The sequence below is a fragment of the Triticum dicoccoides genome, chromosome 4A (assembly GCF_002162155.2).
Source record: "Triticum dicoccoides isolate Atlit2015 ecotype Zavitan chromosome 4A, WEW_v2.0, whole genome shotgun sequence".
NCBI classification, from domain to species: domain Eukaryota; kingdom Viridiplantae; phylum Streptophyta; class Magnoliopsida; order Poales; family Poaceae; genus Triticum; species Triticum dicoccoides.
In genome coordinates, this window is record NC_041386.1 from 304,229,644 (window position 1) to 304,245,357 (window position 15,714).

The 15,714-nt window shown below is 45.8% G+C and overlaps 2 pseudogenes; one reads left to right on the top strand and one right to left on the bottom strand.

Moving 5' to 3' along the window:
• Nucleotides 1-697: 697 nt before the first annotated feature.
• On the bottom strand, nt 698-1,030 carry LOC119283506 (annotated as a pseudogene).
• A 335-nt stretch (nt 1,031-1,365) lies between these two features.
• Nucleotides 1,366-1,943, top strand: LOC119283507 (annotated as a pseudogene).
• Nucleotides 1,944-15,714: the final 13,771 nt, after the last annotated feature.

Here is a 15,714-nt window from a genome sequence, read left to right on the forward strand (position 1 = left end):
CTTAAACTGACATGAAAAAAGTGGTAGACCGCTAAGAGATATAGGGACCGCCATGCTCGTCCACTTTCTTGATAAACGACTCGATGCATTTTCTCTTCCTTGCCCTGAGACTGAGACATATCAAAAAGATCTATTACTAAAAGGAGATTGGGATCATTCTGTGGTTACCGGATAATGGGAATAACTAATCATAAATTTGGAAATGAGCACGAAATGCCTATAAATGAATTTTCTCATTATTCGTTATTTCCGAGTCTTTTCATTGCATTCACTTACAACAAGAAACAACCACCAGCGTTTGGTGAAGCACTTGCATTTTGGTGCATTCTTCTTCCTTTCCTTGGTCTTTCGTTCCGTCATATTCCAAATAAATTATCTAATTACAACGTATTAACCGTTAATGCACCTTTTTTAATCAAATCTTAGGGACATGGTCTAATCATGAGGGTAGTATTTTATTATGGTGTTGGATCCCAAGTTTTTATGGATTCCTTTTTTGTTACCGGGGTCAACCCCAAAGCCATAATGTCTCAAAACGAAGAGGCTATAGAGAAACTTTGTTTTTTCCCTTTATCTCGAACTTCGTGAAGAACTCCATTCTATCTCTCCAACAAAAAAGTTGGGCTGCGCCCCAGTTGTACACTCCCTTCATTCGGAGAACCCTTGTTGATTCTGAACTTCGTTCACAAAGTAAGCGTCATTTTAACGGGCCATCCCTTTTTAATGCGCCGCTTGACCCTGTTTTGAAAATGAGCTTTGCTCTTCTGGGCGCTGGGCGCTCCCGTGGTTCGCGAGAAGGAAAAAGGACTAATCTTTTGTTACATCTGGCACGAGATGAGAAGAGAGAGAGAGCTTCGTCTATCGATGAACAGCAGATTGACGAAGCACTTGGCATTGCTTTGTTTTTCTCTCCTTTCCTATCAGCGAGTTTCAATCCTTTTGTTCGAAATTTCTTCGTTCATACCGAACCTCTTGCAGAATCAAATCCAGTTCCACAAGATCCTATATCAGCTATACATCCTGCTTGTAGTTATGCAGGAGATGTCGCCAGTGCTATGGGCTTTGGGTTATGTAGATAAAAAATGATGAATGGGATTGTGGCACTCCACTCGCCGCCAATGCGGAAGGATGCCACCAACAAGAATGGAGCGCTGCTTCGCTCTGCTGGATGTGTCAGATCCCATATAAGAAGCTCGCTCTTTACCCGATCATTCAAACATTTTGTGGGTGGTGCGCCTGCTCTATTGTTGCGTAGCAATAGAAGCCTGCTCATGCTGCTTCGGTGGAGCTTTTTTGCCTTCTCTTTGCTCTAGACAGGAGCGCTAATGGACACGGGGAGGGAGCAGGCGAAGTGTGTCATTCGTAATGGAAAGAAAGACACCACTACTTCGCCTCTTTGTTGGACCGCCGGCACGAACACGGTGGTCTCTGACCAGGACCAGGAACCAATTCGGATTTGGATCTTGACATGTCGGTTGTTTTTAACCATAGGCATATCGCCAGGAAGTTGGTGGGCTCATCATGAATTAGGTCGGGGTGGCTGGTGGTTTCGAGATCCCGTAGAAAATGCATCTTTTATGCCTCGGGTATTAGCCACAGCTCCTATTCATTCAATAATTCTACCCCTTCTTCATTCTTGGAACTCGCTTCAGAATATTTTGACTCTTCCATGCTGTGTCTTAGGAACTTTTTCAATACGGTCGGGATTGCTAGCTCCCGTTCATAGTTCCCCTACAAACGATAGACGAGGAAGATTTTTATGGCGGTTCTTCCTTCTAATTACAGGCATATCTATGACTCTTTTTTACCAGATGAAGCCGGAGGCATCGGTTTGTAGAACCTATAAAAAAGAGATGGTTGTGGCGCGAATTACTCTTGTGCACCTACGTCACTCGGCTCGCGCGCAACCCCGCCCCGTTATGTTATGTTATGGAAGAATTTAGCTTCTTGTTGGGTTGGTTATTCAAAGCCAGCAACTGGCTGCCGGATTTCGTCCCGTCCGTAGCGCTTCGGAAGTCACTCTGGCATGGCGCTGCTAGATACTTCTGATCAATAGGAATAGGAGGAAAAAAGCTTATGATGAGCATCTATTGGAGTCGATCATTTCCAGGATCTAATTCTAGTTTCTTATGATGTAGTGGAAACGCCTCACAATCTTCAGTTTTATGCTTACGCTTAAGGGAAGAAATGTTCTTGGTGGATGCAGGCCCTGGTACCCCCAAAATTTGTATGCAAGATGAGCTTACAGGACTGCCAATCAAGCGAGCCACCAGGTTTGAGAATAAGGTGGGATCCAAGAATGTAGTGGCTGGTGAATCACTGATCAAAAAGCGGATTTTTGAGAGATTCTTCATCGATCTAGTGGCCGGTGAATCACTGATCAAAGAGTGAGCAACCGCCAGGTTTTAATGATTTTGTGGGATCCCTGGATCTAGTGGCTGGCGAACCGCTTCTTCTTCCACAAAGATTCAGACAAAACCAAGCTTGGATAGAACTGAAGAAGATTTGGTGAACAAAGAAAAAGGTCAAAGGGTTTATTATAAAAAAAATCAAAGGAGGTTATTCGGTAGCCATCACGATTTTCATTACTTTTCTTCCATTCAAAAAAGCTCTTCTAACAAAAGGGTAGCGAATGATCGGTTCACCATTGATAGCATTAACCCTAAAAGGAGGGATATTGTGATAATAGCAGTAGATCAAACAAGAACTTGATGAAAAGATAGAAAACAATTATGAAAAATCCGAAGCCCACCTTAATCCATTTTGTTGAGGATCTTGCACTTATTCCGGCCCTATATTTACATAGGCAAGAAAGGCTCTGGCGATCATGCGTGACTGGCGGAGCGCCTATTGCCCTAGCACGACACTCTAAAATGCATGATGGGTTGGGCTAGCAAGAAGACTTCGTCTAGGGAGACGAAGAACGGAATTGAAGAACGCATCATAGTCTAAGATAACAGAATGGAACACCAACCAACAAGTAAGTGTTGGATTTGGATGGAGTATCGAAGAAGAAGACTACGCGCGCTAGCGCGCCCCATGACGTCAGTCCTTTTTCTGCTTGCTGGCCAAGGTCAGTTTACTAAATCCCCCTTCCAAACACCAACCCAATCTCCATTCCTTAATGAGAAATGAGCAAGACCATATGTTTATAAAAAATATAGCCCCTATATTTACCTAGCCCTTACTACCCGAACTTCTTGTCTTCAGATAGGACTAACTGCCCAAACCCGATTGCTTATCTTCTACGATCTAATTAAGTTAAGCAGTTGTTATTTTTTTAAGTGACTAGAACTTCTATCAACTACTATTCTAGCACCTAGCTGTGCCATGTGTTTATTCTATTCTATTCTAGTCTTCAGGTATTCCTTTGAGTAACTTATCTTTTCAGGTAAGAAAATTTGAAGATCTTCTTAGTCAGCCTATCTGTATTCTTATCCTCTAGTGCGGATCCAATCAGATTTTATAAAGCCAAGGCCTGACATCCATTGTGGGGATCATCTTTTATCGGGAGACACGACCTGGTGGTTTCTGATCGAGATTCCTAATCAATAGGGCGAAGAGCTCTTCACATGATCTAGTCCTATCTTTTGTCTATGCTATTTTTATGTCCCTTCTCAGCTGCTGTCCTTACTCCGGATAAATTGGAACACATTGATTCCGTTTGTTTCGGCCCTTCGCTTCAGGCCATAGTGCTTCTGAATTATTTCTATACCCCTTTGATGATGCATCCTCTGACTCTCGTGGGTAAACTCCTGCTTGATTAGTTAGAACTTATCTGTCTCAACTCGTGGACCTATCTATCTTCTTCTTTTTAAGAGATAGGGGTTTGCTATTCTCACGGATTGCTCATATTTATTTATCCCATTGAATAGTTTTTGCCTTGTTTCGGCCCTTCCTTCATCTGAACCTTCCAAGTACTAACCTATCTTTATGGGGAAGACCCTTCATCTGACCTCCGGGCTACCCTGTCAATTGTAAAAAGTAGTTGAGTCATGTCTCACAGGAGCAAAAAGAGTGAAATGAGGATGTAAGCCCGCTAGGTCTTCCTCTTCCTTCAAAACTAATTGCTTTCGCTTGACTCTTCCAGTAAAAAAGTATACTGAGTGGTTGATGAAAAGCGAAAAGGAATGGCTTTTTCATGTACCAGATCCGGTGAGCCAGACATCAAGCAAAAATGGACATACAATCAAAGAGCAAGGAGCAGTTATTTGCAATGACGGGTGGATTGGTCAGAGTTTCATGGAGAGACTCAGTTATGGCGCGATAAAGAGCTTGCTTCAATGCTCGGATCCCGATAGAAAGTAAGAGCAGTATCATATTCATAGGAGAGCTTTGTACTTGAAATTAGTAGTCCCGGTAGTTAGAAAAAAGCTTTGAATACAGATTCAAAGCATCACGATAGGTAGTCCTATCATTAGTTGGCCAGTCATAGCAATTTAAGTAGAAAGCTTGCTTCGGGATCAGATCATTCAAGTAAAGCTGTCAGCCCGGGTAGGCTTTGAGGAACATTGGGGGATTCCTTATGTTGTGACTGAGCAGATATGTCTATTATGCCCTACAAAAACAGATTTGCAAGGAGTTTGCCAAAGGCTTTCTCATTCGGACAAGGGAAATATACAATTTCAAGTATATTTCCCTTGTCCATTCTCTGCTCGGATGATTGCTGCTTGTGTGAATTTCATTGTTGTGGGTCCTGTGTGTGCTCGAATAAGATTATTTTAGGATTCTATTTAGTTGAATTTCTTGACTCCACGGTGCTGGATTATCGAGTTTATGGCGCCGCTGACCATTCAAAAAGTCAAAGATGGTGTCAGCATTTACTTATTATGCTCTCTTCTAATAGTGGTCCCTTGGTATTCATGTTCTAAAATCCTGATAGGAAAGTCGACTGTTATACCTTCTTTTTGTAATGGCCTATCTTCTTTAAAAAGCCGAAAGACAAGGATTTTGCAAAACTTTTGCGGTCCTTTTTCTTTGAAAAGAAAACCTTACCATTTTTGGGCCGTTGTTACCATTTCCATTTCCTGAACCTAAACCGAACTAATACTTAGTTGTTTCCATTTCCTCATCTAGTGATAGATCCTCATCTTCTTCTGGCTCAAATCCCTTTTTCATATCCAGGGCAGGCTTTAGGTACGCTTTAGGTTGTAATCATTAAAGATATGCACGACCTCGTTTATGTCCATGGTATCATCGTACGTACCTTCTACTATCAACCAGATGAGATAGGGCTTTGAAAGGTCAGAGTCAGTCTCCTCTTTTTCTTTTAGGTCATTTAGCAGTTCCCCAACCAGCTTTCTCCCCGAGAAAGCCTTCCTGAGATTCAAAGAAAAAGGTTTGAAGGTTGATCTCTAGGATCAGTGATAGTTCGGAACCAGCAAAGGGAGGCTGAAAAGCCGTAGTGCTAACACATGCCCTGTAGTTTTGAAGCTAAAAAGACAGCAGCGAGCTCCACGTCGAAAAGCGAAGCGATCCGTGCTAGGGCGCTACTCTTCCTTTATGAGCGAGACTCTATGCAGATCTACTGATCTAAGAACTCCGCAAGCGAACTAAGCGAGCCATGAGGCACCTATCGGCAAGGCTTGGAAAAGCCTTAAGTTTAGGCTCCCTTCCTTCACTGAACTAATTCACCCAGGTCCAAACCTGCTGAGCTAGCTAATTTTTCCTTTACAAGATCACGGCTCTTCGGAATGATTGGAGAGAGCCCCGCCTCCTCTTGGTTGGTGCCGGGCCTGAGAGTGATGGGACTACTTCCTGAAAGAGCTTTTCATTCGGGCCGGCAGGAGGGGCCCTGATCTATCAATTGAGGGAGCAAAAAACAGGCTTTGCTCCCCCTTTTTTTAATGAAGAAAGAAAGAAGGGTCGAAGTTTAGACCGCTCACAGTAGTTCTGCCCATAGAAAAGATCATGAAAGAGGCGATCAGAATGGTACCCGAATCCATTTATGATCCCGAGTTTCTAGACACATCGCACTTCCGCTCGGGTCGAGGCTGCCACTCCGCCCTCAGACAGGACAAAGAAGAGTGGGGAACCTCTCGCTAGTTTTTGGAATTCGACATTAGGAAGTGTTTTCACACCATCAACCGACATCGATTCATCTCAATCTTAAAGGAAGAGATCGACGATTCCAAGTTCTTTTACCCCACTCAGAAAAAGTTTTCTGCCGGACGACTCGTAAGTGGTGAGAAGGGCCCTCACTCCATCCCAAACAGTGTACTACTATCGACCCTACCAGGCAATATCTACCTACACAAGCTCGATCAGGAGATAGGGAGGATCCGGCAGAAGCACAAAATTCCTCTTGTAGTGAAAATAAGATCTGTTCTATTAAGAATAGGTTGTCGTATTGATGACCAAGAAAAGTATGGAAAAGAAGCAAGCTTCAATGCTCCCCAAGACAACAGATCCCTCATAGTGGGGAGGGTAAGGAGCATCCAACGCAAAGCGAACTTTCATTCCCTTGTTTCGTCGTGTCACACCCCCCCACAAGCGCCCCCAGGCGAAGGGGATACCAGAAAACACCTTTCGTTTTCCCCCCTTCGGCGGCCCTAGCCGCCTTCCTTAACAAGCCCTCGAGCCTCCTTTGCGCCGCCTTCCTCATAGAAGCCGCTGGGTTGACCCCGAAGGCCGAATTCAATGGTAGAGAAGGCTTTAATAGGAATTTGGCCATGAGAGACCTTCTTAAGTATTGCAAGAGAAGGGGCCTGCTGATAGAGCTGGGCGAGAAGGCGATACTAGTTATCAGGTCAGAGAGAGGCCTGGCCCATAAGCTGGCCACCTTTAAAAGCCATTCCTTATTAATAAGGATTTGTTACGCGCGATATGCCGACAACTTACTACTGGGAATCGTGGGTGTCGTATTTCTTCTCATAGGAATACAAAAAAGTATCACCCACTTCCTACAATCCGGTCTGAACCTTTGGGTAGGCTCTGCAGGATCAACAACCATAGATGCACGGAGTACGGTAGAATTCCCCGGTATGGTCATTCGGGAAGTCCCCCCGAGGACGACTCCCATACAATTCTCGCGAGAGCTGGAGAAGCAACGACGGGTAAAGCACCATATCCATATAACTGCTTGCCATCTACACTCCGCCATCCATTCCAAGTTTAGGGACCTAGGTTATAGTATCCCTATCAAAGAGCTAACGAAGGGGATGAGCGGAAGAGTTTGTCTACTGGATGCGGTTCAACTAGCGGAGACTCTTGGAAAAGATGGACTAAAAAGTCCCCAAGTTAGCATATTATGGGGGACCGTCAAGCACATCCGGCAAAGAACGAGGGGGATCTCGTTATTGCCTAGCTCAGGTCAGAGCAAGGTGCCATCAGGCATTCAACAGGCAGTATCATGATTGGGCATGAGTGTCCTAAAGAAGAAATTGTATACTCCCTTTGGTCGGAAGGCGGCGGGGGAAGGAAGGGGACACTGGGCGGGATCTTTCAGTAGTGAATTCCCCATAAAGATAGAGGCGCCTATCAAAAAGATACTCCGAAGGCTTCAGGATCGAGGTCTCATTAGCCGAAGAAGTACCAGGCCAATCCACGTCGCCTCTTTGACCAACGTCAGCGACAGAGACATAGTAAACTAGTCCGCGGGCATCGCGATAAGTCCTCTGTCCTACTACAGGTGTTGCGACAACCTTTACCAAGTCCGAACAATTGTCGACTACCAGATCCGTTGGTCCGCTATATTCATCCTAGCCCACAAGAACAAATCTTCGGCGTGGAATATAATCCTAAAGTACCCCAAAGACTCAAATATTATCAACCAAGAAGGTGGTAAGACCCTTGCTGAGTTCCCAAATAGCATAGAGCTTGGGAAGCTCGGACTCGGTCAAGATCCGAACAACGACGGAGCACTCAACAACATGTTTAATAAGTAGTTGTCTTTTTCTATTTGGATTTTAGCGAACAGGCATTTACATGAGATTACTTGAGTAGGCTTGCCTTATCTGCTATAAGATAGCTAGTTGCGGGGCTTTCGAAAAAAGGCTGAATGCTTCGCTATCGCTCATGGCTTGTATTGTAGTCGTAGTCTTGCAGTCAGCCCTCCATGCCTCTTTAGTCTTTCTAATCCTGAGGCCTTTTTCCTTCATTCATTTTGCGGTAGCTTACGCATCAAAAAAATAGAACCTTTCCGGCCCAGAAGATTGCTGCTTCGCTTCTGGCGACTAGCTTCTACCCACAATGGCTAAAGCTACCTTGAATCAATCAATGAATGAATGATTCGTAACCCCCATGGATTCGAAGACCCATTGGTCAAAGGAAAAGGGGGGTCCAGATTCCAGGACGGAGTCGTATGAGGCGAGAGTCTCACGTACGGTTCCTTTAACAAGGGTGTGATACCACCACCTATCAGGCCCGACGAACGGTCCACGGAGTTGCATCCCTACTCACTCGGTCTATGCACATCGCTCTTTCCAGGAGGTTGGCTGCCTATCCTACATCTTCCCATTTCCAAAAAGATCCCTTGTTTGATCTGGTTTAGTATCAATGTTCTTATTTTCTGTTTCTATATATGGGTCCATGCAGCATTTCCATGATATCGTTATGATCAATTAATGGGACTTGGCCGAAAAGTGTTCTTGCCTCTATCATTAGCTCAGGTAGTCCCCGTTTCAGGTGTTTTAGTCACCTTTCGATGGCTCCCTTAATGTATGTGCCAGGAAGTTTCTTCTGAAGGGGGCTACTCCTCGAAAATGCCCCACCCCTTGTTCGTTTGTCGTTGGGGATTCATTTCTTGTTCTGCGGTTATAAGTAACATAGCCAGCCTAATTTCTAGAATAGGGCTGCGGGCAGGAGGGCTTTGTTTGTGCAATCTTGCTCGCAATGCCCTCTCCTCCGGCGAACCTGTGATCGCCGCCTCTAACTGAATGCTCAACTGAGGTCGTGTACAACAACCTTAACCGCACAAGCCTGGGCTGGGCCTACCCTCATCCCTAGAGGAGCCGTATGAGGCGGAAGCTCCACGTATGGATTTGAAGCCGAGCCTTTCCAGCAATGGGGCCTAGGGACCGATATGATGATTGGTTTAGGTAGGGCGGCCGGCCTACTATGGGCACCTGTAGGGATTAGTGCATGACACTGTGATCCACAAACTGACGCATGGGACTCACCCTTGACTTGAGAATGGAAGAAGGGAAACATAGTATGTCACAAGAGCGAGGCGAGGGGGCTCCGCCCTACAGCGAGTGGGACGCCTCGCGAGTCAGGCTTTGGAGATGAGGCCTTTTGGTGAAGCCAAGTCAATTTCGGGCCACCAAACCCTGCAACTGAGGAAAAGGACCTATGGAGTAAAGGGAAGCGTGTACGTTATCACACTCCCCGTCCTCCAAAGGTGCCTATAGGACAGGCCAGACGCATCAGAGCGGCACCCCAGGAGCGGATTCCCCACGAGCAGGGGGACAGGAGACGGCCATCTCGAGGCACATCACGACCTACATGCAACACCGGCGAGACCCAGGACGGTAACCCGATTGGGAGTCAGAGGATCCATAGTACCCGCAGCCTCCCGGACTTCATATTCATCATTTTCTAAAGAAAGGGTAAGGAGTCTCTTTTCTGCAATGAAAGAAAAATAATATCCGCTGATTTGACTTGGCACAACCTAACGATACATCCAATACCAATGATCTATGCCTACCGATACGATACTCCTCCAAAAAAATTACTATATAAAGAGCTAGTGTCAATAAAAAGGCTAATGACAGAGAAGAGTCAATCTCCTTTACTCCTCCCAACACCTTAAGATGAGAAAATCCCTTCATCTAGGCGGGCGCCCATGCCTATTCAGGGAGCAACTTCTACCACGGCTGACACATTATCTCCCACAAAGACCAACGACCCATGCTGAAGAGAAGTTGCCTGACGGGGATGTCTCGAGAAGAAATTCGAGAATTAGTAGCCTCCCAAATCAAATATACATTGAAAGGGGTTGCCAACAAAAAGAGAGGAAAGAGGCCCTAGTGAATTTGATATGGTACCGTACCCCAAGGAAGGGGTATACTATACTGCGCCAAAATGCAAAATGTTGAATGGGGTAGGGAACCCTGAACAACACCTCGCCCTTTTCAATGATACATGCGGGAATACTGGGGGTAATGAAGCCCTTCTTCTCCTATTCTATACTAAATAAACAATCTAATTCTAGGAAGAGTTTCGAATACTGAAACTTAAAGGAAGGGCGGTTAGAACAAAGCAAGGGATGACACTTTCAATGAGCGAAATCCGTTTCGAGTTAGAGTGCAAAACTTCTTGTTGCAGCCGTTTTATTCGGTGCTTGCTACTTTCTAAAATGGAAGATAAGATGAATGAATGAATAGATTGCATTTTTTTATAGTTCAATCTATAGTCTAGATTCCATTCCCCCGATCCACTCTCATTTAAATGATGGGATTGGGCCATACCAACCTTCACTTAGTCTTAATAAAATATTGCTTCATATCTTCAAGGATTGGGAGGAGGTGGCATAAAAAGGAAGGAAAAAGGAATTCGAAATCCGTCCCTTCCCACAGAATCACCGGGCTTGACTTTCCTTACTTTTCCAAGCCCACTATTGTAAAAAGAACTCTTTTGTTTTGAGACTAGCTTGTCTCTATGGTTTGCGGGAAAACTCTTCTCTCTCTGGTCTCACTTCGAGTCCTTCTAGAAGTAAATAAAGGAAATGCTTATTCAACTACAGCACTGTCGGACAACCGACCGGATTCAAGCCCTAGCCCCTCAACTTGGACGGTGAAAGTGCGTTATATCGACTAGAGGGGGGGTGAATAGGCAATTTTTATGGAAGTCTTCAAAACGTGGAAGTTTCGAAGACAAACAACAGAAATAAACCTATTACCATGCAGCGGAAGGTAGACTACACTAGGCAAACCATAGTCAAGTATTCAATGAAGTGAAAGCACAGTGACTAATAGCAGCTAGGTAGTAAGGATCAGGTAGGAAGATATTCTGAAGCCAAACAGAACACGCAATCACTCAGTGAAGACAAAAGATAGTGCAGTCATACAATGACTTCACAAGGACCAACAGTAAGTAAAGGGAAGGGAAGGATGAAACCAGTGACTCGTTGAAGACAACTGTACGTCTGGTTAGGGCGGCTAGGTATTTAAACCCGAGGACACACAGTCCCGGACACCCAGTCCTGAACACGCAGCTCAGGACACCCAGTCTTCACCGTATTCCCCTTGAGCTAAGGTCACATAGACCTCGCCCAATCACTCTGGTAAGTCTTCAAGGTAGACTCCCAAACCTTCACAGACTTCGTTCACTGGCGATCCACAATGGCTCTTGGATGCTCAGAACGCGACGCCTAACCGTCTGGAGGATTCACAGTCCTCAAGTGTAATAAGTCTTCAAATCACACAGACAAGAAGACTTAAGTGATGCCTAACACTCTTTAGCTCTGGGTGGTTAGGGCTTTATCCTCCCAAGGAATTCTCTCTCAAAGGCTTCGAGGTGGGTTGCTCTCAAACGACAAAAGCCGTACTCTGACTCTGAGCAGCCAACCATTTATGGTTGTAGGGGGTGGGCTATTTATAGCCACTAGGCAACCCGACCTGATTTGTCCGAAATGACCCTGGGTCACTAAGGAACTGACACGTGTTCCAACGGTCAGATTTCAAACTCACACAGCAACTTTACTTGGGCTACAAGCAAAGCTAACTTGTCCGACTCTGGACAAGATTCACTCTCATAGTCTTCACTCGAAGACATAGGTTTTGGTTAAGCATCACTTCAGTCATTCTGACTGGTTCTCTTGGACCCCACTTAACAGTACGGTGGTTCCTATGACTCAACAAAGAAGAAACAGAACTACAAAAGATCTAAGTCTTCGAGCTCCATAGGCTTCATGCGATGTCTTCTCTTGTCATAGTCTTCAATGAGAATATCTTCATAAACCACCTTTGACATCAATGTCTTCATACATTTTTAGGGGTCATCTCTGGTAGGAAAACCGAATCAATGAGGGACTTCTACCCGTGTTATCCTGCAATTCTCACAAACACATTAGTCCCTCAACTAGGTTTGTCGTCAATACTCCAAAACCAACTAGGGGTGGCACTAGATGCACTTACAATCTCCCCCTTTTTGGTGATTGATGACAAACTAGTTGAAGTTTTCAACGGGGAATATAATATGTGAAATTGTAAAGGATAAGGAATTGTCTTCATAAGCTGTGAGGGCTCCCCCTGAAGATGTGCATATAAGTAATTTGCTTTTGGAATGCAAATGCACATGGCAGGTTGTGCTTGTGGAGATCCTCTTCAACTTATGATGACAATCCACTATGCATGTGAAGGTATGTGAAGATAATGACATGCATAACGGAAAATGGACGTCTGCAAAATGATCTAAGTGCGGAATTTATCGTCGCACATGCGGAATTTATCATCGCATAAAAAAGTGGAAAATAAGTAGCAGACGACCATCGAGTTTAAGTGTTACAACTCAAAGAACCAAATGTATCAAATCGAGAGTTGTAAACACGAAGAAAAATATAAAGCAACCGCCCATATGGACCCGCTTGAAGACTATCAAACTCTTATGTTTCTCCCCCTTTTGTCAGTAAGGACCAAAAAGGTTTGAAGACATAGAGCATCTACTCGTTCCCATGAAGAGTAGGTGAAGCAGCAGGGTCGTCGGTGGTGTTCGGCGGTGCAGAAGAACTTGGAGCAGTGTCGACGCGTGCTGAAGGAGGTGGCGGTGAAGTAGCATCGTCTTCATCCTCGATCACTCTGGCATTCATAGTTGCAGCAGAGGAAGAGAACTCAGAGTCTTCAAGAGATGGAGTTTGTCGCAGCACTGCCCTTCGAGGAGGTGTGGAGTCAAACTTGAAGCGTTCAGAGAAGCCATCCTCTTGAAGATCATCTTCAGAGCACATCAGCGTCATCCCTTTCCATGTGCGTCGAGAGGTTTCATGGGCAACAAAGGCATTCTTGGTGGCAAGATTGCAAATGCAGTTGACATCCACCAAGAGGCTTTGCATTTGGCGCTTCAGCCAGTCATGATGCCTATCCTGTTTCTGATGAAGAGCCACCAGAAGCTCTCGGTCATTGAGAACACGAGTGCGCTTCTTGGGACGTTGGGCAATTGTGCTATCGGTGGCTTCAGTAAGGGCATGATGTGGTGCACATGTAGTTCCAGCCAAAGGATACACACGAGTGACTGATTCAACTCCTTCAATGTTCTGAGAAAAACTTTGATGCTCCGCATTCTGAAGACTTAAAGGTTCTTTGCAGGCTCAGGATAAATGGCTTCAACAGACATATCCACATCAGGCAGAAAGATTCGATGATTGCGAGCAGATGGCTGATATGAGATAGCGGAGTGGAGTTTAATCAGCCGCATTATCCATGGAGCGTAGAACTTCAAGCCAAAAAGATCAGAGCCTGATGCAGCAAGTTGGCGGATGAAGAAGTCCTGTGCATTGAAGCATTTGCCATGAAGAATATAGAAGACCAAAGTCTTCATTGCACCTTCCAGCTTAGCATGTGGAGAATGTCCTTTGATGGGCCAGAGAGTTCGCCTTATGATGTGATAAATAGTCCTTGGCAGACACTCAAGGTCTTCAACGAAGAACTCCTTGGGATATGCAGCATCTTGGGGCAATGGCTTCATCATACTGAGCATCTGACTCATGTTAGGTTCAGGCCTCTAAAAGATGCTCTCCACAGCTTCACTGTGAAGCTGACAGCCATGTTCATAGAGATCGCCAGGAGTGGGCAGACCAGTGAGCTCAATGATATCAAAGGCTTTGGCTTCGTGATGAACATTTCCTGTCATCCACTCCAGGACCCAAGTCTTCGGATCTCTGTTGTATCCACGGATGTGAAGTGTGGCATAGAATTGAAGCAGCAACTCTTCATTCCGGTGCTCTTGGTCGGTGACAAATGGCAGCAATCCAACCTCTTTGAAGCAATCTAGAGCTTCTTCCAGACAGGGCAGACCAGCTATTGCTTCAATGTCAAGGCGCTTATGTGGGAAGATGCGACCTTGATTGTATAGAATGCCGGAGTAATAGCTTCGCTGCGGATAGCTCTAGAACCGATCAGATGATATTCTTTCCCTTGAGTAGGGGTTCCTGGAGCTATTGAAGAAAGTGTTGTCTGCTTTGAAGCCATTGACATTGAAGGATCCAGGTGCTGATGCAGGACCTGGAAACCTGGGCAGTCTTGGGATTGGCTTCTGTACCTGAGGCCTGTGCTCAACATGATAGTCAAACTGAGGACCAGCAGCAGACGCAGGAACAAAAGCAGTAGCATCAGTGGCTTCGCTGACTTCTGGTGCTTTTTTTGGTGTAGGCTCCACATTGGCTTCAGCCATGACAGCGTCAGTGGCTTCATTGGTGTTGGTAGTGGCAGCCTCGTGATTCTCAACCTCCACTTGACGAGCTGGAGGGTGGGTCACAGTCACGTTCTCCGCGAGAACAACTTCTTGGTGGGACGGGGAAGTAGCAGCTTTTGGGGTTTCTTCTTCATCGGCTGATGCAGCCGGAATGTCTTCAGCAGTATTCTCAGACACAGAGACTGGAGGCCTTGGTCCTTTGCGAAGCCTGCGTAACGCTGGCGACGCCTGTGGAGTTGGAGTTGGCTGGGCCTCAAAGTCTTCTTCTTCTTCTTGTGCTTGTGGGCGATCAGCCCATGATGCATCCTGAGCAATTGGCGTTAGAGGACGACCAATGCTGATGAGCTCGCTATGCGTTAGCATAGGCGATGATACCTGTTGGTGCTCGAGCTGAGGAAGAACTGCATCATCTTCAACATGGTCATGGTGACCAATGTCTTCAGCAGTGATGGGATCAGCTACTGGAAAGTCTTCAGCTTCATGAGCCTCTGTGAAAGCAGGCTCATGGACAGTCAGTTGACGCTCTTGAGGTTCAGTGTCAGGGCGAACCATGGAGATGGGTTCAACAATCAAGGGCTCTGTGGGAGCAGCCCGTTCCTTCTTGGTCTTCCGCTTCTTCTTGGAGGGAGCAGTAGCAGAGGCTTCAGGATGTTTCTTCTTTCTGGCTTCAGCCTCAGCAGTCCTCGTCTTCTTCAGCTCTGAAGCGGTTGACCTGGCCTTTGGCTTTGAGCCAGTCATGCTAGTTGGGAAGACAATGGGATCTGCTTCCTGCCTTGGTGCGTCGGGTTCGGCCATAGCGGGCTTCTTCTTCTTCTTTGCAGCCATCCTGGGGTTGATGCTAGGATGCCCAAGGGCCTTGCGCTTCTCAGCCTCATTGTAGGCTTGCACACACTTGTCAGCCAGGCTCTTCATGTGCTCACGAGAACCTTGAGCTTCTTCACGCTTCTTGAGAAAGGCTTCTTTAAGCTCGTGCAACATGATCTTGAAGTTCTTGACCTCTTGCATGCTGAACTTGGCCATATGCTTCTTGAACTGAGCTTTCTCATAGTCAATCTTTTGCTTCAGTTCAACAATGCGCTGGGCGATAGCTAATTCTGAAGCAATGGCGCCTTGGAAGGCGACACTGAGACCAATGGGAAGTTGCAGGTCTTCAAAGCTGAGGTTGGGCATTTCAAACCACTCATCGAGAAGTCATGGATGATTGCCACGTCAAAGAGAGGCAAATTGTTGAAGATTTTTGCTTCTTCTTTGCTCTTGATCAGCTGCTCAAGAGCGTCATCTGCAAGATCTTCATCACTGGACAGATCAATGGCATCGTTGCGCAGAATAGCAGCAGCTGTCAGTTCCTGGCTGGTGTGTGGCAAAGGC